The 23,777-nt window shown below is 44.0% G+C and overlaps 1 protein-coding gene across 2 annotated transcripts in view; it reads left to right on the forward strand.

Annotated features, from left to right (window-relative positions):
- The first annotated feature begins 21,858 nt into the window (after window positions 1-21,858).
- Window positions 21,859-23,777, forward strand: part of PMP22 (peripheral myelin protein 22) — a 38,721-nt gene continuing 36,802 nt past the window's right edge. The window contains exon 1 of one of the 2 annotated variants that reach the window (XM_020803010.3): window positions 21,859-22,033. The gene's annotated coding sequence lies outside the window, so the exon portion shown is untranslated. Of the gene's footprint in view, window positions 22,034-23,406; window positions 23,540-23,777 lie in introns of those variants that run through there. The other variant, XM_020803008.3, reaches the window with a different exon arrangement.

Here is a 23,777-nt window from a genome sequence, read left to right on the forward strand (position 1 = left end):
AAGATTGCTACCTGGCCTCGGAACAGTGCTATAAAATGTCACACTTTCTTCTACAATTACTGTATTGGATTTTTAGTTCAATCTGTTTTTGAACTCTATTATCTGCTTATTTAAAATATTATTCATAATCTATCTCCAGCCCACAATTATCTGCCAATCCTGTCTAGTTTGGTGATTATTTATAAATATTTTGATTATTTATGATTCGCCATCTTGGACTCTTTGGGTTTTGGTTTTATTGTTTTTAAATTTGTAAACTGCCCAGGGTAGTCCCGCTTAGATGGGCGGGATAGAAATCTGATAAAAAAATAAATAAATTTAGTGATGACCAGGCACTGTGGCCTTGGCTGTGCACCCCTCCTCCTCCCAAAATTTAGCCCCAATCGACAAAAACAAAGAACTCTGGGGTTTTTTAAAGATTTATTTAAAAATAAGGAAAGTTTCACTGGTATGTTTGTCATGAAAACCTTACAAGCAGCCACTCTTCCCCACTCCTGAACCGTGCAAAGCAAACCCTGGTAAACTGAAATATATCATTATAGTTTTTACATCCAGTACATACAAGCAACAGAAATCCAGCAGACATATTACATCCAGGACAGCTGTGGGAAAAGAGCTGAAAGGAGGCTTAGAGATCAGTAACTAGAAACGGGGCTGTGTAACTGAACAGCCAAAATTATCTCCACCACCCATCTATATCAAGGGATAAATATTCTCCCTCCATTTTCCCTTATGGTTAAAGGTTACATACCCTGGAGCCTCAGCAGTTGAAACCCAAGAGACACCATGGGTGAAGAATGGGGAAATGAGCAAGATCTACACAAACAGAAAATGATATTTTTGACCCACACAATCTGAGTTGAAACAGCAGACAAACCATGTGAGACCGGTCCTGCTCCCCTTATAGGAGAGAGTGGGCTTTCCATCTTCCTGAAAGTAAGGGTGAAATTTGTGACCTGCAGTTCACCTGTGGATGGGCAGTGATGTGGATGATGCCTTGGAGGCCACATGTGTGGACATGGAGGACTGGGATTAAAGGAGGAGGGTGAGGAGGAAGAGGAGGATCTTTGGGTGGGCACCATTGACAGGGAGGCATTTGAGACCCAAGAAGAGTCAGTGCAGCTGGAGCCCTCAACACCTGGTTGGGAGACAATCCGTCACTGGGACCCAACACCAGGAGTTAGGAGGAGTTCTTCATGTCACCAGAGGAAGCAGCCTGAATATTTCGAGATGAGACAGCAAGAGATGGGGCAGTTGGAGAACCAGCTCAGGGCATGTCCTCAGCAGAGGAAGCAGCAGGGGCAACCAGCCCTGCCACCAGGTTCTTACAGGCAGCAGCATTCCCATGCCAGCCAACTGGTCTTCCTCTTCGTCCTATCTAGCCTACTCCCACACCCCAGTACATCTCTGTGTAGACTTTGGCCATGCCTCCAAGAAGGAATACCAAACATATGATGCAGCTACCAGTAGTGGTGACAACCAAGGAGTAGCTGGGGAAGGCACTCAGGCTACTCTGATCCAGGAACAGTTGAGTGCTTGCATCCAATACTCTTGTTGGGGCATCCCATGCTTTATGCACCTGAATGGTATCTTGGAACTGGTAGAGGAAGTGGTATCTGTAAGTGATTGTAGATTGGTCCCAAACGACTTGAATTGTTTGGGAGTGCAGTTAACTTCCTGGCACCCTTAGAACTGCTTAAATTTTGTTGTTGAGCCATGTTGGCTCCATTACTATTGTGTTTGCTCCAATTAAAAAAAACCTGTTCCTGCAAACAGGTGGGGGCATGCTTTCACTGCCCAGAAAAGCACTCCCAAAGTACATCAAATGAAAACACCACCTAAGGATACACACACCCGTCTTCCTAGGAACCTCTGCAGAGGAAAGCACAATTGAATTGAGCTAACCCGCTAGGCGAAGGGGGAAAAAAAGCTGGTTTGGTAGGAAATAGGCTGGGAGGAATTAAATCTGCTTTGAAAGTCACACAGACATTTAAAAGTATATCAAATTGAAACAGCGGAAATGGACACTTTATCAGAAGTGATGAAGGACTGTCCTTTACAAAAGGCAACTGAAAAGATGGGACTTATTCTATAAATGGATTGAGTCAACAGACATCGTATAAAGAGCATACATTGAAATGAGAACTTAAATTTGGAAGGCAGAAAATAGTAAAAAGAGCAATTTGGAATTTTGACATGGCAATATGTATAGAATGGATGTTAATATGTCATTGTTTCTCCTTTTCCCCCTTAACCTCAATCCCCCTTTTCCTTTTTGTCACCCTTTGTTAAAAATAAAATATTAAAAAAAGCGCATATCAAATTCACCTGCTTTAGGAGTGGAGCAAATCCCAATGTATTTGACCATGTGGTCTCACCCTAAGTTTCTTTTTCCCAATTAAACACACATTAAGTTCCTCTTCTGTAAACACACCCCCATCTCATGCACAAGGCAAGCAATATCATGATTTCCTTTGGTTTAATGCCAGTTTCCACTGCACACCTAACTTCCTTAGACGTATTAGGTTGGTCAAATAAAGCTCACTATGTGGATAAGACATCACCATCTGTTCCAGATTTCCACCTCACAAGGTATAAATACAATAACTCAATTTAATAAAAAAAAAGGTGTGCCAGCACAGATATATATCTGAGAAGATACACAGCTGCAAAGACAAATTGCAACAATTTTAAAAGCCCTTGTAGCCCCCTTGATGGATATGCAACACAGTTTAAAAATGGTTTAAAAATTGTCCCAAGATGACATACACACTGGTCCCAAAACTTCATGACACCCACATGACTTTAAACTGACTTTAAAAAAAAAAAAACCCAATCCATCACCTGAGTTATTTAAATACTATAACCATATCCTTAGTTGCTTATCAGGTCCTATAGCTCTATTTAAAGGTTTGGCAAGGCATCACTCTCATGTTATGTTCAATACAGGAAACTGACAGGGTCCAGGAGAGAACCGGTAGGACCTCTCTGCTCTAGGTGGGTGCACTGAGTAAACACGATCCCATATACAAGCTTATGCTGTCCTGCTGGCTTTTTGGCTGAAGTCTCTGTTAGCTTTCAACCCATCCCCAAAAGGGAGTTGCATGTTCAAGCCTTTCAGCAGCCACAGATGTTTATTTACTTGCCTGGCCTATAAAGATGCCCCTGTTCGTCATTTCTTGTTGTAGAATACTACCCTTGGCAAGATCCTGTCCCACAACTTTTGCATCTTGGCAGAAGATTCTATCAGGATAGTAGGTCCAAACAGGAAGTCATTATTCTTTATGACCTTTTGCACCAAGAGTTAGGTCTTCTGAAGACTGAAAATAGCTGTTCTCTGCTTTCTATGTAACTACGAGACTTGTGTATATGGGAGGTAGATTTTTCTCTGTAACAACAGATGAAACTATGAGAACCAGCATAACACCATGCTGCCTGGTCTAATGCCGTGTTAAACCCTTGGATGCTTTCCTCCCATTACTTGTTTTCCCTGCCCCAGCACCTTTTAAAATATCTTATGAACCCAAAAATAAATCTAAGGATATGCTGAACTCATGTAGACCTTTCACTTCCCTGGTAGCTGCTATTACATCAGCTCCATGCGCAAGTGCTGGTATTTGTTTCTTTTGGTCAAGGGTTATTTTGACTGGAGCTTCCTTAGCTCAAGAATTTCAGATATTGTTACTGACTTGGAAGTAGTATTCTCAGTTTTAGTGTGGATCTACACAGGCTGACTGAAGCAACTGCTTTAGAAAGCAGATGATGGGTATTGTGAAAGGGCAGTAGATGTTTACTTGTTTAATTTCTTATGGTTGTATTTTTACAACCAATGAAGGGCAGGGCTGCTTATGGTATTTTCTCCTGGGGTAGGATTTTTCTGTTAGTACAAACGGGGGGGAAACCCCACCAAAAAGAAAGGTGTTTTCATGTTCTTTTACTGATTCCCAAAAGAGATTCTTAAACACAAATGTCTTGTGTCAATGAAAGAGAGGAATATGAAAGCTGGTGGGGGGGGGTTGTGTTTCTCTCCTTCATTTACTCTTTTTTTCACCCCTTCTCTGACAAATTGCCTAAGAAAAATTTCATCTAATAGGGATGTGAGGGCTGCTGTCCATAGCCAATCAGAATAATCAAAACGGGAGAGCGAGAAGAATTCTGAAGCTGTAAAAGGACCTAGATTGGCGGAACTCAGTGAGCATGTCCTTCGTTTGTTCCCCTCATTCCTTGTGGTATGCAAATTCCTGCCACTGTTCATTTTGTGTTGCTCGGCTGCCTGCCTGTGCTTTTCTTTATCTCAGACATTTTCCTTTTTTCCTTTCCTCTTTGGGATTTTTTTTTAATTGTCCACCTTCCCCCCTTAATTTCTTTGAGAAATTTTTCAGGTTTTTGGTTCTTTCCTCTCAGATTATTTTTACTGCTTGCCTACTGCTGCACTGGATTCAAAGAACAAAACAAAACAAAAAAAAGTGAGGTGGCTCATAGTAGTGAGGAGAGAGATCTCTCCATATTCTAGTCCTTTTGGTTTGGAGGAGCTTTATTTGCTTACTTTTCTATGTTTTGGGCAGAGGCGTGTGTGCTTTTTAGTTTGCTATGTCCTTCTCTTTGCCTGTATGTGAGAGATGCTTTCCCCATATGACAGATTTTTAAAAAGTTGTTGTTTAGTTATTTCTTCTGTTAAATGGGCATACTCCCTCCTGGAGTAGATTGATTCTCCGTTGCCTTGGATTTGCTTTTTGTGGGATAATTTTTTGTGGGTTCTTTAGGAGTTCTGGATGATTGTCAGGCAAGGATGGACTTTTAGAATTAAAGAACGCCTACTCCAAAGACAAATTATGGGAGTGAAAGCCTCCAAACAGAAGAGAGAGGGAACATACTTATATACCTCCATGCCACCTCTTCTATCAGTAAGAAAAGCACCCCACTGCTTTTCTTTCGGATTCACAAAGGTGCATGGAAGGACAAGTTCTGATGGAGACTGCCTCTTAACTCTAATCCTAACCTGACTCCTAACTGACATGGTATCAGCGCATATCTTGGTTGTGAATTATTATTACCTCACTTAATCTCGTCTTAATCTAATCTCAATCTTCTGTTGATGCAACCTAGAATCACATTAGCCTGTTCACTCCCATATTACCTCATGTTTAGCTTGTAGTCTGCTAAGACACCCATCTACTTTTCACAGATTTTATCACTGAGCCAGCTATCACCTATCCTATATTTGCCTTGTGGGGAAATTATTCTCAGATATTAATTGCATTAATTAAGCAGACTGTCACTCCTCCAAAATAAACAGTTAGAGTGAAAAAGCTAATTCCACAGAAGGTGTTATTTCTTTTCATCCTGGACTTTCAAAGGGCTTTTGAAGTCACTTCCTGTTCTGATAACCTCTCTCTCCTCTAGGCATATCTTCCAGATACTCAGTCTTTGGGTTACACCACTCCCTGCTGGGTTCAAAAGAGGATTAACAATAATTACAGGCAATTGATGGAATGGTTCATTCTGTTTAGGAACTGTGTATTTTCTTGGTCTTTTCTCCTGGGAGCTCAGAGGATGACTTAATGGGGGAAGTCCAAAGCTTGTTTAGGCAAGTGGGAAAAAATTATCCCTTTAAGTTGTAGTGTTAATTTTTAAGATCTTCCTTTTTTTATTTTGGAATCTGTATCCACACTGTTATGATCCTGGATCAGCAGCAATCTGTTATCTTTTTTTTTTCTTTAAGTGTTTTCTTTTAACAATTTTCATAAAACTTGCAAGCCTTGTCTGCAAGGCATTAGAGTGGGGAAATGGCTCTGTTTTCCAGTCCTTATCTACTTGATCACTTTGCTGAGTTGTATTTAATTTTGTGAATGTTCCCTAGTGCCTTCAGATACAAACACTGGGGTGGTGGAAGCTACATGGAACATGGAAAACTGCCTGGAACATCCTGACAATTCAGTCTTAGGGTAGAAACCCCTCATATACTGTGACTGTATAAATATGAATCAAATGAGGCAGAGCAAAGGGCTCAGAAGCATTAATGGGAGAGAGTGGCTCTTTCCACAGATCCATCATGTTAAATCAGGCATCATACATTTTCTTTCCAACATGCTCTGCAAAATATACATTTTTTTCTGGATATCCATGGAAGGGCTTTGGTTTTTTTAAAAATCTAAAAATAAATTTAGGGGCTTCTATTGCCACTCTCATGTTTTCCAGAACTCTGTTCTTTCTTTATATATGGTGTGGAACTGAGATGCAGGAGTGCAGCCTCCTATGGCTGAAAAAAAAGCAGAGTAAATGAAAGCCGCCCCGAGTAGACTGTCTAGAGGGGTGGGGTATAAATCGAATAATAAATAAAATAAATGTGTAGTTATAAAGCACAAACATAGCTTTATAGTAAATAGTTCTAAAGGGGGCACTGTCTGAAATCTTGTTGCTTAGTGTAATAATCGCAACTAGAGTAAGCCCATTTAATCAATGGGGATTTGTTAACTGCTCTGTAAATTCCAATAGGCCTACTCTAGTTGCAACTTACTACACAAAGCACCAGCTAATTTAGCCACTGAATTAATTCCATTTCTAGATCTGGCCTCAGATTCACCCCTACTTCTTTTGTAATCCTCTTTTACCTCTGTATCAAACATTTCCTACCTCTGTTCTCCAGCGGATGTCTTAACCCTTATAAAATCCTCATATTCCTCAGGGCATTTTACATTCTTTCCATGCCAGTATTTCTTTCAGTAACAGGAACTATTTTTTCCTTTCCTTTCCTTTTTTTCCCCCAAAGGAAAAGAAAAACTTCAGCATCAACCTGTCTTTCCTTTTCCTTGTATGCATGTTTATTGAAAACTCAAGCACTACTGTTGAACTGTGTCCGAACGACCTAGTATCTGACTTGGCTGTTACTTTAACCTTTAAGTATCCGGCTGTGGAGCCGCAGGTTAGGAGTTTGATTCACCACTGTGCCTCCTGAAGAGAAGAGCCACCCTGTGTAGCCCTGGGCAAGCTGCACAGCCCCAAGACATAACGAAGGCAGCTTGAAATCTCTGCAGGAGGCCTGCAAGCCACCAGCCTGAGTTTATATTGGAAGTAAACTTTTGGCATCATTACTGTACCTTGTGAAACAAGATGCCCTTCTATTCTTTCAAAACTAGGGGAAGCTTAAAGGGATGAAAAGAAGGTTGTTCTATCACACCTCACACCTCTTCTCTTACAGTTTCCTGTGCCGCCTTCTTCTTGGAGGGTGGAGATAATTAATCAGCAGGCATCATCTTCTTCCCCTTCTGCCCAGAGCAGCTTTCTGTGGCAGCAGAGTATCACCTACATTTGGATCCAAACAGCTATCATTGTTCAGGCCTTTTTTGTACAGTACAGGAGGTGCTTCCTTATGTTAGGATAGGCTGCTTTGGGGCAGAACTCTGCCTTACAAAGTGAGATGGATGGAGTTGATGCCAAATTAGCAATTTCCCATTCTCTGAACTTTCAGGGCCAAAACCTGAAGCAAGTTGTGGGTCCTTGTGATGTTACAGGAGCTAAACTCTTGTAGAACATGTGCAAAATTACAGCTGATGATGCATGGCATGTGAAACAATATGGATTTTATGCACCACTTCCTAGGCAAATAATTGGCATCTGTGCACTGGGCCAAGGAGCGCTGCTGGCATTTGAGGCAGGGGTGGTGGAGAGAGGTTCCCAGGCATTAAAGTCACCTTCCCACCAAAATGGAAATTCCTGTACTCCAGTGCCATTCATCTGAGATGTATCCTCCTTCCTGGAGAATCAGAAAAATCCAACAGTTCTCTGAGATCAAGCAATCTTTGGCATACATGGTGCAAATAAAACAGACAAGATACATCCAACTAACCGAGTCCTAATGGACTATCATACAGGAACAGCTTAAAGGTACAGATCACATTCCATAAAACACATTGAAATCTCTCAGAGGTTAAGAACCCCAGCACCACAAAAGATTGATTAGCAAAAGTCCTTTTGGAAAAGACAGACTTAAGAGCCAATTGAAAGCTTACGCAATCATTCTGTTGGATGGGGTTAGCCATGGCAAAGGTGCGTGAATGCTCCCATCACACCTTACACTTTGGGTTCATCCTACCTTGGGTCCCTTTTCCTTTCTGTTGATGCTCCCACACCCCATACTCACCCCAGTGCCAGGAAGTAAGTACATAAAGGGGACAGAAAGAAGAAGGATTAACCAGAGAATAAGAAATCGTTAGTGGCATATGCTTGTGAGATTAGGAGGTTGTACTGCTGGAGATTCAATTAATAGCATCGGCCAAGTAGCCCAATATCTTCTTTGTTGGTGAGATTGGTTGACTCTTCTGCTCGGTTAAGGAACAACTGCACGAGCGGCTTGTTGTCCAAGGAATGTGTATGTGCCCTTGGCAGTCTGAGGGAGTATTTCAGCAGAGTCTGTATCTATATTCAACCTATACGTATATCTGCAAACAAACTCAAATATTACAAACTATCATAACCCTTCAGTGACCTCCTTCAGAGGGAAGAAATCCTGCGTAAGTATTATGCTCCCAGAGTGTGTCATTGCTCAGAGAAGGAGGGAAAATATAGTTAAACATTGGAGAAATCTGTGTGGGAAGGAGGAAAGGAAAGGAAAGCCCTCACTGTGACTCATCTTTTTCTTCTTATCCAAGATATGAGCAACATTCAGCACAAGGCCCTTTATCTTCTCCTTTTTCTACACTGATTCCCAAACCCATTGTAAATCAATGTCTACAATTAGAAGAGTACGTTTTTTGCATGGAGAGTCAATTTTCCACCTTTGTTATAAATACTATATTGTGAACGTTTTCAACAGCTAGATATTCAGTCCCCCCCTTCAGCACAGTGCCGTATTCCTTTGACCACTATTCCCCCCTGCTTTTGATCAGTCCTTAAATAGATCGATGAGATGCTAAGCTGAGTCAGATTTCCTCTGATACAAATAGCTCAGTTTTCCAAACTTTCAGCATTCCGTGTCAGTGCAGAATTATTTTCCTTAACCTTTCCTGTTCTCCTCCTTGTCACAATTCCTGGAATTGCCAAAATGATTTGATTGCCACAAAGGCAGCCATCGTGCTCAGCAATTAGGGAGTCTGATATAATTAGTTTGTGGAAATTCCCTTTCATCTGAGAACTATCCCCACCCTTCCTGCTGGCATATTTTGCCTGTCATTTCTGGTGTATTCTTGTAGAACTATTCGTAGCGACCTGAGTAAAGAATTTTGGTAATGGATCAGAAGGTGAACAAATGGAAACATAACCAAGACCAGACTGGTCTGGTTTTGTTTGTTTGTTTGTTGTTTTGAAGATTGGGGACAGGAATTCAAGCTGTATTGGATGGGGCACATTCTCATAGGAGCTTCAGTCCAACAGCATCCAAGGGCCTTGCATTCCATGCTCCTCTGTTATATCAAGAGAAAGAAAAAAGAGGTACAGGTAATGTGGTATATGGTCTGTGTGGTATAATGGTGAGGGAGTTTGGCAAAGACATGGGAGATGCAAGTTCTAATCTCTACTGAGAAGTGAAATTCACTGAGTGACTATGAGCCAGTCACATACTACTCTTTTGTCGACCTCATATGTAGAGTTGTTACAATGACAAAGTGGGAAAGAGGAGAGACATCGATGCTACATTGACCCCAGTGGAGGACAAGCAGGATATAAATGGAACTAAAATGTAAATACAAACTAAGGTGTAGCCTGTCAGTTTGTATCTGCAGAAAAGAAATAATACAGGATACATACATGCAGGTAAGTTTTATCTGGATTGGACAAACAATTCTATGGGTTTCTCAGGAGTTGTTTAAAATGACTAATAGGATAGAGATGGAAATTATACAGCTTTTGGAGCAATAGCTGTGTAATCTGCACCGGAGCAATTGTGCTGGGATCCTGAAATAATGTTTTTAAAAAAACTAAATAAAAGCTATATTCCTAAAGAGATGGCATAAGATAAGGAAGGAAAAAGCAGTATGTTCTTACATGTATTCTGTTTTTCAGAACCCATTTTGTGGGGTGATTAGAAACTTAGCCTTTGAATGTGAAGGCACTGGTTGAAATCCTAATTTTCCTATGCAGTTTTTACTCTGTGTAGTCCAGAAAAAAATTTTTCTGAATAATTTACCTCACACAGAAGGTGGTGCCCAGAGATCATTATGGAAGGAAACCACCTCAGGTCATTTTCAAGGAGAAAGACAGGGTATAAATAAATAAATAAATAAATAAATAAATAAATAAATAAATAAATAAATAAATAAATAAATAAATAAATAAATAAATAAATAAATAAATAAATAAATGCAGTTATTGAACCGCCTCCTTATTAAGGACCGCCTCCTTCCATATGAACCTACCCGGCAGTTAAGATCTAGCCAGGGGGCCCTTTTGAAAGAGCCGTCCCTTAAGGAGGTAAGAGGGACGGCTTGTAGACAAAGGGCCTTTTCGGCAGCTGCCCCCAGACTATGGAATGCCCTCCCGACTGAGATTCGTCTGGCGCCGACGCTGATGACATTTCGGCGCCAGGTCAAAACCTTCCTGTTCCAGAAGGCTTTTAACTGAAATAATATTAGCTGTGGGTCTGATGGCAATTTTAATTGTATTTTAATTGTATTTTAATTATTTTATCTTTTGCTGTATTGAATTTTAATTATTGTAAGCCGCCCAGAGACCTCTGGGTAGTTTGGGCGGCATATAAATTGAATAAATAAATAAATAAATAAATAAATTTCAGAGTCTATACTAAAAGTCTGCAGCAGGTTGAACAAATAAATGCAAGATGTCTAGTAGCCATAATTTATCACTGAAAATAGTAACAATATGCATGGTAATAGTGTCTAAATAAACACACTGAATGTGACTGTCATCTCATTCCTTTAAAAATGACTAATCTCTGCTGTTCTTGTGGGTTTAAAGCAGAATAATAACTCGTTCTAAATAACAAACTACTTCTAATTAATTTCCTTTCTCAGTAACAAATTTCTGGATTCCTTTTCCAGTAAAAAGATACAATTAAGTTATATTATAATTTTATAGTTACAGGGTGTAGCCTAAGTAAATACTGTAGTGGAGGAGGAATCTCACAGGGTCCAAGTGCTGGCTCGTACTATGTTTCATCATCTGTTGTTAGTGTCGAGGCAAAGAAAATACGGATAAGGAAAAAGTATATATTGTACATGGACTTGTAGCTTTTGGATTTAAAAAAAATCTAACTCCAAATAACTAATTTAGTTCCTTTTGAGAAATGGGAATGGAAAAAGTTACTATGGCAATAAATTGCTTTCAGGCGCCTTGGAGCAAGGACAATTAACAGATTATCTTAACTTTCCAAGTTCCAGAAGTGAAGAGAGTCATAGCAATATGGACAAAGAAGACTGGGATCTTCACGGTGATACTCTGCCAGTTTCCAAACAGACTTTGGAGCAACGTAAGGCACAGCTTTAGCAGCATATGTGTTTTGAATCTGAAAGCCCCAGTTGCAATATACATTCCTGCCTGTCCAGCTATCTAAACAAAAATGACTTCCGCAGCCACGCCATCTCCATTCACACACCCGTTTTCCAAGCCCTTTATGAATTCCATGTTTTCTGACCTCAAGCTAGAGTTCTGGCTTCCCCTTCCCCCTTCTCAAGCACATTCCACCCCCCACCCCCACCCCCACCCCCTGCTTTGCCTGGTTTTAATCCCCAGCAGAGGAAATGAGAAAACCATTTCAAAGATTCTGGTGGCAGAACAAGGCTGGTCCGTAAAAGATTTTCCATGGAAGACCAAAGCCCAGTCTTCAAGACTAAGTCTGGGGATGCGATGGGCTCATTGTTTTTTGTACCTTGAAAAGTTACGAGACGGCTTCCATGCAGGATCTTCTCCTAGCCCTTGTTCAGCAGTGCTAATGATGGCCACAGCAGGTCTGTTTCTTCTTGTCTCTGTTCTAAGACCCAGCGTTCTGGGTCACGTACTTTCATACAGAGAAAAATACATAAACCTGGTGAGCACACGGCCAGTAACAATTCCCTGGATGCAGTAGATGGAATTACTATACGAAGACAAAAAACACAAGAAATGCTATGGGGACTAGACAACACAGATCGCACACTGTTAGAAGCTGAAAGCGTATTCGTGTTCCAATTCTGTCTGAGCTTTGTGTCTGACCAGTTATTAAACTTGCACACAAAGCCTGTTTACCTCCCAGTGACCAATCACAGAGCAAAAGCAGAGGTGAGGAGGTGAGAAAATCTTCTGCTAGCATTGTTCAGCACTTAAGGAGTTTCCACGGCTAACAACATGAGTCCAGTATTATCTGGACTGAACAATTGCTCACTTCACATGCTATTGTTTCCGCTTCAGTATATGCCAAAGGATGACCAGGGACGTCTCCATGAATGGAAACGAAATGAAGTGAATCAACGTATATGGCCAGGACAGCCAAAGTGTGGCCCTCCAGATGTTGTTGGACTGATTAAAGTGGATGGAGGTTACTTCTAGCGTATGGGGAACTTTTCTTAATATAGGCAGGTGGGATGGGAGAAATCTGCGCTAGCTTTACATTTAGGTTGCCTGGCCATCCTGGCCCTGGTGCTACTGCAATCAGCAGCCTAGATGGATCCACAGAGGGGATCTGCACAAACTCAGCTCATGTGTGTCTTTGATGAATCCAGACATCCTAGTTCAGATTTTCATCCCCTCCCCCAAATATCCTGTGCAGATGCATTTTTATATGCCTGTAAATGCAGGGGATAATTAGATTGCCAACATTAAACCTCTCTGGTGCTCATTTCATACTGAGGATATGCTTGTACTGAGAGAGAAATATTTTCTGAGAAGAATAAGAACACACTGATCTGACCTTTACAGCCCATTCATAAGGACTGTAAGGAGAGCAAAATCTTCAAAAATGTACATCCATTTCCCATTGACTAAATAAAGAAATATTTTAAACCCAGCATTCCGGTAAGACCGTGGTGTAGTGGTAAATTTAGAAGCACAGGTGTTCATCATGAAGGACCCCAAAGCTACCATGTGCAAAGTCAAAAAATGCAAACAATTGGATCCATGTCAACTAATGAGCAGTGACTTGTTTGTAATGGCTCTTCATTACCAGTTCAAAACCAAACTACTCTCAAATACATTGCATTACAACAGAGAGCCACTGCTACAATGAACAAACAAACTTCTTGCTCTGCTACTGTGAGGACTGCAGCTAAGCTCAGAGGAACAGGGAAGCCAGAGTTTGTGTGTATGCATGCATGCATGTGACAGATGATATCGTCCCTGCTACTCCAAAAGTCCTAGTGGTTTGACAGTGCAAGCCATGGCTGTGCGACACCACTACTGACAGATCAATAGTGGTGTCCACCCTCTGCTTAAACATCTCCATCGAAGGAAAGTACCCCCTCCACCTCTCATGGGAATCTGATTCACTTCCAAACAGCTTAAGAAAAATTGTCCCAATATTCATCCAAAATTTGCCTCCCTGCAGTTTACAGAAGAGTTGCAGTCCTGCCCTCTGGAGCAACAGGGAAGAAATCTGCAGACACCCTACACAAGTCTTATTCAATATTCCCCTGATAAGTGAATCCAGCTGTTTTCAGTGGAGCTTAGAAGAGTAATTCTCAAACTTGGGGCCTGAGACATTCTTGGACTCCTAGGGGCTATGGTCATTGGCTGTGCTGGCTGGGTCTTCGAGGGTGTAATCTAAGAATATAGGGGAACCCAAGTCAGTGGCCTCGTAAGTTGGTTTAGAATTCTCTACCTTTTGTGCTGCTGCTAAAGTGTATGTATAACTAAATTGTAAACCACCCAGAGAGTGTTTTAAGCACTATGGGGTGATATATGAGCAGCACACTTTGCTTTGTGTGTATTGAAAGTCCATATATCATTGTATGTGCCACTGCTAAGTCTCTTTCCATCTGCTGCCTGTGTAAAATCCAAATATGTCATGCCCTCTCATGCCTTCACTTTGCAGAATGACTTTCCTTGTGGCTTGTTCACATGATTCAAAATATTTGGAAGCAGCATGGTTCAAAAATCTCTTGGAGCTATAATGGAAAACACATGCTCAATAAATATGTCCAGGGGCCCCCAGTCTGCTTGGACCACTAATCTTTCCCAAAATGAGACAAAAACCCCTTTTCTGAGACAGGATTATGGGCAGGAATGGAATCTCCTGCCTGTGCATCCTTCTCATTCCCTCATCCATAAAATGGTGCTAGCAGAGTCTTCCTTAGCCCCAGGCTACTCTGATTAGTTTTGGAGAAGGGGATTGCTTAGTTTTTAATTTAAAAGCCATGCTTGGCATCAGCCAGATAAAAGGCCTCATCCCATCTTATGTCTACTGGATGGAGAACAGGACACAGCTTACACCCTGTCCACCCACCCATTCACCCCTGCAGCCCCCAGCTACTAGCTTTCTCTGCAGTCCCTCACATCAGGATCCAAATATTCTAAATAGAGGACATTATCATCCATGTTCAAGAACCAAATATTCAGTAACAGGCAAAGCGTGAAAGAGAGTTTTGACAAAACGTGGGCAGTATATACTGCACTTCTAAGTATATTTGCAAGTGAGCAGGTCCAACTGCATATGGTAAAACTTAGTTTTGGGGTAAACAGATTCCATCACTACCATGTATCCTACTAGCTAGCCCCTTGGCTGAAATCCAGTAGTAAGTCACAAGTGGGATAGGCCCATTGAACCAATGGAGCTTACAGAGCGGTTCTCACTAAAGTCCCACTGATTCAATGGGTCTGTTCTAGTTGTAACTTATCACCAGGTTTCAGTCACAAGAGAGTTCTGTCTAACTGCCTAAATCAAACTTGTGGTACATTCTGTGCTTCTTTAATCCAGACTAACATGTGGTGCATGCTCTACTGGATGGGTATAGACTCCAGTGGCTGGACTACGGGGCCTAATCTGAACTGGGTGATCCCAGATTTTTGACTGGCCAAAAGTGATATGCTTCAGCCAGAAAAAAAAATTGGCCAAAATTATAACCCCAAGTCGCAATTTAAGAATGAAGTCTTCAGTCTGCTTCATTTTAAAGCCAAGCACATTTTGGCCACAGAACCTGTTACAGCTGTGAGCTGACAGCTAACACAACAAGTAGGCCACAACTTGTAGGAATCTGCAAAAAAGGAGACAACTGTGGCCAACTGCAATCACACATAGGGCTACTGCCATGTGTAACACAAAACAATTTATTTTTATATCATCAGCTCCCTCAGTTCAGGATGGGCCTAAAGGGGATGAAGTGAGAAGTGAAGAAACTCAACTGCTGGCAAATATTTCTTTCCTTTCTCTTTCCCCCCCTGCCCTTCACATCTGCCAATTGTAGGCTAAAAAAGGGAATCTGGAAGTTTAAAAGCCCAGTAATCTTAGACGTTCTCCGTTCTAAGATATTCCAAGTCTGCTGTCAGTATTGCTCTTGCTTTGATTAAATTGACATATGCTAGCTTTACAAAATGCATTATATATGTAGTACACAATGGAATTTTCCTTGTTATTCCAAAGCATAGGACTGCAGATCAGGATGAACTGATGTGTAAGAAAGACTGAAACATCTCCTCTAGTGACTGTCTGCTTTAAATTTACTCTCTGCAGCAGGGGCTCAAAAGGGGAAAATATCTTCCACAATTAGTCTAGTGGTTGGAATATCTGTTGAGAGACTGAAGGCTTGATGGGCATTTGGTCTTCTGCAGGGATGGGTTAGTTTACTCTTTTTTCTTGCGACCACACAACATAATCCCTGAAACAAACCAAATTGTCCCCCGAGTGGCCCTACCTGCACCATTTTGAGCCCCTGTCAGGGGCTTCTACTTTTTTGGTGTGGGAAGGATTATTCTGTTTTGGTCCATTTCTAGCATGTGTGATCACTGGGAATGTACCAAAAGTGAGCCTTCAAGCTACCAAGGCTCCATTGAATTGGAATTTCCAATACTATGAAGTGGCTTAATAAGCCAGATACTTCAGGATAATCAGCAAACTGTACACTTCCTTAGCCCCTCAGTGGTGAAGAATGGGTCATGATTTTTTTTTTAAAAAAAATACCCTCTAGTAGCCTATCACTGAGGCACTGCATCGCTTTTTTAAAAATTGTGGTTTTTGTTTGTTTGTTTGTCTGTCTGAGAGACCAGCCAAGACACAGATTTGGCTACAGGCAGTTCCTTGACCGGTCCTTTAAGAGAAACAAACAAACAAACAAAACACACACACGTTTTCTTTCTTTTTTAGTGATGCAATGCCTCAAAAATAGTTTATTCATTTTTTTAAAGTCACTTCCCCTACTCTGATGAGCAGAGGAAGTGTTCAATTTGTCGATATCCTGAAGTGGCTTGCTTATTAAGCCACTTCACAGTATTGGAAGGAGCTGGACCAAATGAGGTCATTTGAACTACAATATGCCCTTTGGATGTAAGGATCACACCCACTGTAATAGAGCCAGCATAGACAGCCCATTTGCAGCTGTTTCTGCAGCTTTGATGGAAAACAAAACTAAATGCAACCTGGCAGGCATTCTTAATACTAGTCTTGAATGGTTCTCATATCTCTTTGTAATCAGCAGGATGCTCTCAGAAGCCAATAAAAGGCAAATATTCATTATCTTATCAAAACTTTCCCTTGTCAGTCCTTGTCTTGTCTCTTCATCTGTTCAATGTGTTTCTGATGATTAGAGTCAAGAACAGATAATGATATAGATTCTGATGGGTAAACAAGCTGCTGACACCCACTTCTACTTACCCTTTACCTCAGTGCTTCCCAACAGAGATGGGCACAAACCGCCAGTTCAGTTGTTCTTCCTGATTCGTTTACTGCCACAACAGGTGTTTGCTGGTTTGCACCACTTCCAGCAGGCACCCACTTGGAAGCAGAGTCCTGGCTTCCCTGTCCCTCTTCCTCTGGGTGCTGCTTCTGGGTGAGCACCTGCTCGAGGGGAATACCTGCTGTGGCAGTAAACAAACAGGACAAACTGCTAAACTGGTGGTTTCATGACTATGTCTAGGTCCCATCCTTGGGTAAACCAAACATTCTTGGACTTCAGTTCTCAGAAACCCCAGTCAGCACAGCTGAAGGTGAAGGCTTCTAGGAGTTGCAGACCAAGAACATCTGGGTTACCCAAGGTTGGGAACCACTGCTTTACATCAACTGCAAAATAAAATGTGGTGCTCCAGAGGTTGTTGGATTGCAGTCCCCATCAGCCCTAGCTTGTATGGTCAGTGGCAAGGGATGCTTGGAACTATGGCCCAACAACCTCTGGAGGGCTGCATATTGTCCACCTGTGTGTCATCAGATGAAAGTCCTCCAATTTTTATGCTTGCAGAGTATCTAATGCCACGAACAAACTGCAGGACAAATATTTTGGTCCTGCTATTCTGTTCTATGGAGGATAAAGTAAAGCTACAGTTTGAAAAACAACAGAATTTTAAAATTCGTCAAAAGTGTGCTAAAACCCATCGACTGCCATCAAATTAATAAGAGTGCAGCCCTTTCTGATCCTATGCCACAGGATCTCCTGCTCGGAGCTTTAGAGCATTCTTTTTTAGAACTACCTCTCTCAGTGTATAGTTTGCTGGAATGTGTTTTAGAGACTTCTGGAATTTATAGGGGGGGAAAAAAAAGCTTTTCCAAACTGCACTTCTCCCTCACTCTGTTGACCAAGTCACAATACAAGTAGTCCCAGCCATAGTTAATTAAGGACACTGAGACAGAACATTTACTGAAGAACAGGACATTGGCATATCAGCCAGGATTGGTAGTGGATGAGGCTGGCCATCATCAACCAACCACATGCTCAGTAGTCATGAGTCTCTCTCTCTCTCTCTCTCTCTCTCTCTCTGTGTATGTGTGTGTGTGAGAGAGAGTGAGAGAGAGAGAGAGAGAGAGAATAAGGCATATATTACAGATGCTTGCTCATTTAGTCTTAGAACTGCTTAGAGTTGGAATCACTTCCTCTGCCTTGTCTTACAGGCACCTTCTCATTTTGGACTCTGCACTAGAAGGCAATTACACTGTATTATACCAGCTCCAAGAAAATGGGCATTATGCAACAAGAGACAAAGTGCCTACTCAGTCTTGGAAACAAACTGCACTTTATCTGAACATCTTCTCAAACGAAGAGTGCCCAAGTGCTTCCCCCTCGAAAGCAAATGCCCATGACTGGAATGTTTGATGGAACGCTTGGAGTGAAAGTGTGCACTTGTCTTGCAGCCCAGAGCTTGGCAGAGGAAAGAGAGCAAGATTGAGAGACAGGGAGACTCCACTTCCCAGTCAGACAGACAGGAGAGCAGATGAGTTATTTGGGGATATTTTCTTTTCCATTAATCAAATCTAAATGTACATTTCCTTTCCACTTGCTTCAAATATCACACCCTCAGAGAATCCTGATCAATAATAACTTAAAACTCAAAGAGTGCTAAACTGGCACTTGGCTTTCTTTTCATTTCTCTCTGACACTTTTCTTTAAACCAAAGAGATTAACAAACTGCAAATGCACAAATAAAGTTAGCCAGGTATAGACTCAGAAGGGGGAGGAGATAAGACAACAGAACCCCAGGGCAGAGGGAAGCAGTGTCTAATGACTCCTGCAATTCTAATGTCAGTCATGACATTGGGCCACACTCTGACTATAGGTCATATAACCTAATTCAGCATACAGTATTTTTAATCAGAAGTAAGTCTTGCTGGGTTCAGTGGGATTTGTCCTCAATTACTGTACATTGCAGTCATAGAGCCCATTTCAAAGCTTCATAGAATGGCAGGGATTAAACAATTCTTTAAAGGTCACCACAACACACATTGTTCTTCATGCCCCCCCCCACTTCTGAATTCCTCTGCAATTTCCAGTATCATCCAATTTGTGCCACAAGTGGAGATAACAACTAAAGCCACCTGTGAAAGTAGAGACTGTAGGGCAGAAAGTGTGTTTAGCAAAGCTTGTCTTCATGAACAGCTATAAGATACTTATTTCCAAGTTTGGGTACCTATATTTCATTGGACAACCATCCCTATATTTCATTAGACTCCATCTCCCAGAATCCTGAGCCACTAAGCTTAATAGAAGAGGTTGTGTGAATTCTAGTCCAACAATATCCTCCACAAGGTAGAAACTACTGCTCCGAGGGATATTGGGAATGAACAACAACCAACTAGAGCTTGTGTTTTGGAGTTTAAGTGAATAGCTTAGCTATTTAAAAAGGAAAAGTATGCAGAAATTCAGTCTTGCAGCTTAAGTTGATGTGTACCAGAATGGCAACAGGGGTTCAAATCCTTCTCAGTGAATCTTGGCATGCACTGAAAAGCTTTTGGTGTGACTAGGCAGCTCAATTATGCTGGGCTGGATTGGTCTAGACCAGTGGTTCTTAACCTTGGGTCACTCCGGTGTTTTTGGACTGCAACTCCCAGAAGTCTTCACCACCAGCTGTGCTGGCTGGGGTTTCTGGGAGTTGCAGTCCAAAAACACCTGAGTAACCTAAGGTTAAGAACCACTGGTCTAGACCAGTGGTTCCAAACCTTGGGTAACCCAAGTGTTCTTGGGCTGAAACTCGCAGAAGCCCCAGCTAGCACAGCTGGTGGCGAAGGCTACTGGGAATTACAGTCCAAGAACATCTGGGTTACCCAAGGTTGGGAACCACTGGTCTATATAGTGTTCTAAACAGGAACTCTTTGAAGTGTGATATATCATTTGGGGCAATCCTTGCATTTATATGTAGATATTGACTTTGCCACACCTCAAGCAAGCTTGATTAAAATGATTGTAGACCAATCTTCTTTCCCCTTTAAAGGAAAGGAGGGTGGAACAAAAAAGAAAAATCCCTCTGCTTCTCAGTGCTTTGCCAAATAGAAAGCTTCTTTGCTGCTGGTCTGCAGAGGGGAAGGGAGAGAAAGATTTCAGTTTCTTTTTAACTGTTGATAATTTTCCTACCCTTCCCTTCTACAGACCAGTGGCAAGGAAGGTTCCCATTTCTTGAGATCATTAAGTGGCTTAAGCAAAAGAACAGTGAGTTTTTAATAAGATATTTTTTTCATTCTTTTTTAAAATATTGTAATAATTCATTGTTTTTACATTGTTTATTTTTAGTACTGTAAAAAGGGATCTGGGTTCCTTTTTTGAGAAAAATAGGATAAATATATTTTAAATAATTGAAGAAGCCACCCTCTTTGGTTCAATCTCAGCGATCACACACTCTGGAACTGAACCAAAATGGAGTGATCCTGCACACACACACACACACACAGAGAGAGAGAGAGAAAGAGAGGGGGGGGACCCACAGCAGCCCCTGACATGGGCCCAAGAAAATCCCCAGCCTGAGCTAAACTGTGGGACAAACATACACCTGCATGATTGCACCCTTTGTCCACCCAAGCATCTCTCATTCTTCTAATCAAAGTTGCAGATAGCACCTCCTTAGAAGCCAAAATCATATTAATGTCTCAGAGACATGATGCCAGCAGTCCTTCAAATCTGAGCAATCATAATTGCAAATCCAGCCTGATTTACCTCTCAATGACCAATTGCAAAACCCAAAAAAGATAATTGGAAAACTATGGGAGGTGAGAAATGCTCCTGCTGTGAGAATCACACACCTTTCAACACTTACGAGCCAAGTGTAATGAAATTATTTGTCCACTTCCAGATGTGTAATTCCTTAATCCAGTGGTGAAAGCTCCCCCCCCCCCCTTCAAGCTTTCTGGAAGCCACAGGGCTCTCACCCTGGTGGTTTTTACAGAGAGTCTCTCCGCTGCAGCAACGCATCAGATCTACTGAATGCCAGGCACGGATAAGGATCCCTCTTGCTATGCCAGAGCAGTGACAGAGAGGAGATTTTGGGCGGTTTGGGAAGACAGGTGATGGGGACGTGAATCTGTTTCAGAAAACAAGGGAGAAACTTCTGGCACCTTAAAGATTAACAAATCTTTTTTTGGACCAAGCTCTTTTGGACGGCGGCCCACTTCGGATGCAGGAGGGCTGCACTCTAGGAAAGGAAAGCATATTTTCAATAGCACCGGTTAATGATTTTTACGGCTGTGGCAGCCCAAGGGGGACGGGCGTGATCCGCGATTCGGCGGTGGCCCGGTGGGAGGGACAGAGTTGACGCCAGTTTTTGCTATGAGCTCCACGGGCGGCGTGAGAGCTACGATCTGTGAGGGTGGGATCCACATCTAAAAATAAAGAGAAGAATCCAGAACAAATTGTGCCCCCCGATCTCTGTGTTTTATTTATTTATTTTGCGCCGTGATAGCACAGGAAAGTGCGGGGTCCACTTTAAGGCGACCAACAACAAAAAGCGTCCGAAGGTTGATTCCAGCACGGCTGGGAGGGGGCCGTTTCCCCTCCCCCCCGGTGGTAAAAAGGCGTCGTGAGGAGAGACCCCTGAGACGGCAGCTGCTTTCCTTTTCCCCCTTTTGAAATTCTCCGCATGGGGATGGCGCGGGAAAGCAGAGGTTCCCTCCCTCCCTCCCTCCCTCCGTGAGTCCCAGGACAGGCTCCAGGTGGGCCACCTCGGCTTTCGCCCGTGACTGACTGACAAGGCGTTATCTTTCTCTCGCCGCCGCCGCCGGCGGAGCTCTTGAGCCAAGCGGTTCGAGGCGGGCAGAGGAGGCCAAGGCGGCCACTCCCTCGTGCAGTCATCCTCTGCTCCCCCCCCCCCCTAAATAGGCCCTGCGTGCCGGCTGTGTTCCGCGCCGGGAGATAAAGATAGGGGCGCTGGCCCTTTAAATAGTCGCGGGTGTTCTCGCTCAGGCCACCGTGACATCTCTGGGCGTTGGGACCCGGGTGGGGTGGAGTGGGGTAGGGGCCGGAATAAACCGGGCCGGCACGAGACCGCCGGTGGCAGTAAAGGGCAGGGCAGCGGCCAGGACTCACCCCCCCCCCCCACACACACACACCCGCGGAGACGCCCCGGCACATCGTTTGCCAGGATCGACGGCTCGGCTGGCCTCCCTGCTTGGGATTCGGGAGCCGCACTTGGAGAGCGCCTCGGCTCTCGGTTTCTAGGGAATAACCTTGAGGAAGAAAACTCGCGCGCTTTTTTTTTCTTTTTGGCCCCGGTAAGTTGAGGTTAAAACATTGCCGCCGACGCCCAGCTCCGATCTCGGCCAGGGGTCGCCCTTTGGGGGGGGGGGGGAAGGCTCGGCGTGCCGAAATTTCGCGGGCGTCGCCGCTTCAGGAAAGTCGGCGGCTGGTTCTTAACTCGGATCGTCCACGCGAACCGCATTCCCACGAATGGTGAAGTTCCACCGCTCCGTTCAGGCTGGCCTGACGGGGAGGCGACAGGCTGCGGGGGGAGGATTGCCGGGCGGCCTCTGACAGGTGGCAACCGGGACAAAAAAATGAATTATTTCAATGAGCGCTGCAATCCTTCCCCGCCCCGTCGGAGCCTTCTCTTAAAACATCGAAAGAAAACACGAGCGAGCGCTTCTGCTTGGAAGGATCGACGCGACGGCAATGTTGGGAAGACATGTTTTTTTGTGTGTGGGGGGGAAGAAGCAGCAAACCCAGGGTTAACTGGGGGGCTGCCGCGTGAGTGTTGCAGGGATTGAAACGAGAGAAGAGCGGCTGTGGGAAGCTCTTGCCTTGGCGTGCATCAGCCGAGCGCTTGGTTAAGGAGCAGCTGTGGGGCAAAGTCTCGGTTGGAGGTCTTTTGCTTGGGTTATTCCCGTGGACCTCAGGCGGTGTGAAGGAGTGAAACCTTCCTCCCTCGTGACAGCACCGGGAAAGTGTCACGCACGGAGTGAACCGGGGAGGCCAGCCGATTTACTTCGGGGCGCCGTAGATGATGTTTTCGCCTGGGCGTCCCTCTGCCCCTTAAGGCGCGTCACGCCGCCCGGGTCTTAAGCAGGAGCCTGTGGGCACCTGCGGGGCCAGGCCTGTCTGGGCGGGTTATCTGTCAGTCAGGATCCTGGCATCCGGTGGGTTGCATCCGAAACCGCCTTAAGGACCGCCGCAAAGCAGAGATCTGAGCCGCCGTCGAGCATCGGCTTGCCTGGACTAAATGGAAGAGTTTGTGGGGTGGAATGGCGATAGATCATGCTCCCCCCTTTCCTTGGAGAGGGATCGGGACCGTGATTTCTGTCGGGACTGTTATCCCCTCCCCAAAGGTTGGGAGGGGAAAAGAAGGCGAAGCTACTCCCCTCCAAAATAAAATAAAATAACTGCTGGCTTTCTAGCAGTCCGAGACCCAAAGGAGGCGCTGGGTTGGGGAGCGATCGCAGGCTGGAGTCCCCTTCTTGCCTTCTCTCTCTCTCTCTCTCTCTTTCTCTTCCCCCTCCCCAAGCGGGCGAGGTATTTATAGGCCGAGCCCGGGGCGCCCCGCCCGCCCCTCTTCTTCTCGGCCTGTCCGCGCCGGCTGGCGAGGCAGGCACACCCCGTTTGGCGCCCGGCCACGCGCGGGGCGTTGTTCCTGCTTAAAGGCGAACCTTTCCAAGGCCCGCCCCCTCCTGCCGGACTCAGCCGAGGTCGGGACGGAGTCGCCCGCCTTGCGATCGGACCCGTCGAGCGAGCAGGGGGAAGCAGGCGAGATCGCCGGGGAGGGAGCGAACTTGTGCAGAGCAGAGGTATCAACAATTCTCGGGCCCTTCAGGTGTGGGGTGTGTGTGTGGGGGGGGGGGGGAAGGGGAGCTCTCTCACCCCATGGCCCTCCGCGACCCCGTCTTTGAAACCAGCGCGTTTTAACCTGCGGGTGCTGTTTTCGGCTACGAAGAAAAATCGGGGGGGGGGCGCAACCTGGATCTGTGGGTTCCCCCCCTGCCGGCGTAACTGCAGGGGATCCCCTGGGGAAGGAGGGGGGTCCCC

This window comes from Pogona vitticeps, chromosome 2 (assembly GCF_051106095.1).
Source record: "Pogona vitticeps strain Pit_001003342236 chromosome 2, PviZW2.1, whole genome shotgun sequence".
Lineage (NCBI taxonomy): Eukaryota > Metazoa > Chordata > Lepidosauria > Squamata > Agamidae > Pogona > Pogona vitticeps.